This window comes from Rhinopithecus bieti, unplaced genomic scaffold (assembly GCF_001698545.2).
Source record: "Rhinopithecus bieti isolate Rb0 unplaced genomic scaffold, ASM169854v2 scaffold_15502, whole genome shotgun sequence".
NCBI lineage: Eukaryota > Metazoa > Chordata > Mammalia > Primates > Cercopithecidae > Rhinopithecus > Rhinopithecus bieti.
Window position 1 is genome coordinate 412,115 of NW_016808208.1, and position 3,893 is coordinate 416,007.

Here is a 3,893-nt window from a genome sequence, read left to right on the forward strand (position 1 = left end):
TTTGCACCATGAGCCTAGAAAAGTCACAGTCACTAAACATCAGCCTGTGAAAGTAGTCATGGTGACTATATCCTGTAGAGCCACAGAGGCAGGGCTACCCAAGGCCTTGGTAGCCCACCCTTTGCATCAGTGTTGCCTAGATATGAGACATAGAGTCAAAGAGTATTATTTTGGAGCTTTAAGATTTAATGACAGCCTTGTTGTGTTTCAGACTTTTGTGGGGCTTTCAACTCCTTTGTTTGGGCTGATTCCTCCCTTTTAGAAAGAGAGTATGTATTCAATGCCTGTACTCTCATTGTATGTCAGAAGTAACCAACTTGTCTTTGATGATACAGTCTCATGGGTGGAAAGGACCAGCCTTGCCTGAAATGAGACTTTTATTTGGGTCTTTTGAGTTAATATTGAAATGAATTAAGACTTTTCCAGACTGTTGAGAAGGGATGATTGCTATTTTGAAATGTGAGAAGGACATAGGATTTGGGAGGGTCCAGGGATGGAATAGTATGGTTTGACAATGTGTCCTCAACCAAATCTCATATTGAATTTTAATCTCCAATGTTTGAGGTAAAGCTAGGTGCAAGGTGATTGGATCGTGGCAATCACCAAGAACAGCAAAGAGTTCCCGTTACAGTTCTTGTGATAGTGAGTGAGTTCTCATGAGATCTGGTTGTTTACAAGAGTTTGGCACCTTTTCCCTCACCCTATTCCTCCTTCTCCAGTCATGTAAGATGTGCCTGCTTCCCATTCTGTCATAATTGTAAGTTTTCTAAGGCTTCTCCAGCCATGCTTTCTGTACAGACTGTGAAACTTTGAGTAAATTAAACCTCTTTTCTCTGTAAATTAACTGGTCTCCGGTAGTTATTTATACTAATGTGAGAATGGACTATTACAACACATAAGTCTCTTCATATTTTACATAGTATTATTTTCCTCTACAAAATAAACCTTTATTGTGATAGTTTTGTACCATTTTCAGCTTCAGAATTTGGACTCTGAATACCCTTATGTTTGAAGTTGCCCCCGTAGCTCATGGTTCCATGTAGAATTCTGCTAGATTCCCTTCCCACCAAAACTAGCCTTCTGCCTGGAAAAGTTGAAGTATTCACATTCTTAGCCAAACTAAGAACCAGAAAACATCCAAGACAAAGAAAATAAAAGTAATTACTTCAACTTTGAGAGTTTCTCCTCTCTTTGCAAATGTGTTCATTTGATTTCTTCTCATTTCTTCTATAAAAGTCTGATGTCTTTGAAGACGAAGACAAAGACATATATTGTAAATTACTTTTCTGATTATTCTAAGTGTAAGAGTTAGTCTGACACAAATACACTATACTACCCCAAAGAAGAAATCTCAAATATGATTTTTAAAAAATAAACTAAATAGACTTTGCAAACAGAGCAGCTGCTGCAGCAGGGCCCATGGAGGACACACAGTACATCCTGCCCAATGAAATCGGCGTGTCTAGCATGGAATGCCTCGAGGCCTTCTGCCTCCTGTCACCCACAGAGCACCTCCTCTATTCTCACCACCTTACCCATGCTGACTGGTACAGAGGCCTGGATGTGCTGCTGTAGACCTTCCCCAAGGCCCCCTACACCTATCCTCTGCTCAGTCACCTCTTCTGCTCCCAGTACCCCAACCAGCTATGCCAACATGCCCTGGCCGAGGGCCTTACCAAAGAGGAGTATCAGGAGAAGCTGGAATGGGTGATCCTAGGGCATGAGACTGCTCAGGGGCTTCTGGAAGACCTGCAGGGAACTTATGTTCTCTTTGGAGTCAAGGCTTCGACACCTCGGGCTGGAGAAGGAGAGAATCACCACCTATTTCTTTGGGAATTGTACCATGGAAGATGCAAAACTGACCTGAGACTTTCTAGACTCACAGAACCTCAGATTCTACAACACCTGGCTCTTCAAAGAGGTGGACAGAGAAAGGAAGCCCCACTACGAGGTATGTCTGGCTTCTCAGCACAGAGCATTCCCTGCACTCCGAGGCGACTTTCAGGCTCAAGAGCTACAAATTCTGGGGAAGACCTTTCCAGGTAACCCAGGGAGACTATGTGCTCATCCCCCAGAAGGTGGTGGAGCAGCTGGAGAAAGCCAAGGCGTACGCAATCAACAGCCACCAGGGGCAGATGCTGGCCCAGTATAAACAGCACTTCACCCAGGGCTCCATCACGGCCCACAAGAGGGGGTCCTGCTTCTGAAACCAGCACAAAATCCCCATCTTGGAGAGTTACATCGAGTTCATCTAGAACTACCGAGTTCATCGAGAGCTACCGTGACCCCTTTGGTTCCCGAGGAGAATTTGAATACTGCGTAGCCCTGGTAAACAAGGCCATGAATGCCAAGTTTGAGTGGCTGGTGGCAAGCGCAGAGCAGCTGCTGAAGGAGCTTTCCTGACCCCAAATCTTTGAGAAGGACAAGTTCCTCGTCCCGATTTCACCTCCCTGGATGTTCTCACCTTTGCTGGCTCTGTCATCCCTGCCGGCATTAACATCCCCAACTACCATGACCTGAGGAAGATGGAAGGTTTTAAGAACGTATCACTTGTGAACGTCCTGGCTATGGCCTACACCACGCAGCAGTCTAAGCTCACCTTCCTGGAAGAGGATGACAAGGACCTGTACATCCTCTGGAAGGGGCCCTCCTTTTATGTGCAGATGGGCCTGCACGAGTTGCTGAGCCATGACAGTGGCAAGCTCTTCGTGAAGGATAAAAAAGGAGCATTCAACTTTGACCAGGAGATGCTGATCAACCCAGAGACTGGTGAGCAGATTCAGAGCTGGTATCTGAGCAGGGAGACTTGGGACAGCAAGTTCAGCACCATCGCCTCCAGCTACAAAGAGTGCTGAGCTGAGAGTGTGGGTCTCTTCCTCTGTCTCCACCTGCAAGTGCTGGAGATCTTTGGCTTTGAGGGGGCTGATGCGGAGGACATGATCTAGGTGAACTGGCTCCACATGGTTCGTTCGGGGTGGGCTGCTCCCTCTGGGGTTCTAAGGCCTCCAACTGGCGACAGGCCCATATGCAGGCCTGGTTTGTGATCCTGAGAGTCTTGCTGGAAGCTAGCGAGGCACTCGTTACCATCACTCCTATCACAGGCTCCGAGGGGCACCTGGATGCCAAGGTCCACCTCCACTGCAGCAAGATCCGGTCTGTGGGCAAGCCTGCCTAAGAGCGCTTCCTGCAGAGACTTCAGGTGCTCAAGTCCACAGGGTTACGTGGCCGGAGGGTGGGCCCTGCACGAGGGTAATGCTGACCCCCGAGTGCTTCCTCACCCTCAGGCACAGGGTACTGCTGCCTAAGGAATCTCAGAACTCATCGTTCATATCCAGCACCTACAAAGAACTCAATCAAATTTACAAGAAAAAACAAACAACCCCATCAAAAAGTGGGCAAAGGATATGAACAGACACTTCTGAAAATAAGACATTCATACAGCCAACAGACAGATGAAAAAATGCTCATCATCACTCACCATCAGAGTAATGCAAATCAAAACCACAATGAGATACCATCTCACACCAATTAGAATGGCAATCATTAAAAAATCAGGAAACAACAGGTGCTGGACAGGATGTGGAGAAATAGGAACACTTTTACACTGTTGGTGGGACTGTAAACTGCTTCAACCATCATGGAAAACAGTGTGGCGACTCCTTAAGGATCTAGAACTAGAAATAGCATTTGACCCAGCCATTCCATTACTGGGGATATACCCAAAGGATTATAAATCGTGCTGCTACTATAAAGACATATGCACAAGTATGTTTATTGTTGCACTATTCACAATAGCAAAGACTTGGAATCAACCCAAATGTCCATCAGTGACAGACTGGATTAAGAAAATGTGGCACATATACACCATGGAATACTATGCAGCCATAAAAAAG

The 3,893-nt window shown here is 46.1% G+C and overlaps 1 pseudogene; it reads left to right on the forward strand.

Annotated features, from left to right (window-relative positions):
* Positions 1–1,419: 1,419 nt before the first annotated feature.
* Positions 1,420–3,893, forward strand: part of LOC108537983 (dipeptidyl peptidase 3 pseudogene) — a 3,367-nt pseudogene continuing 893 nt past the window's right edge.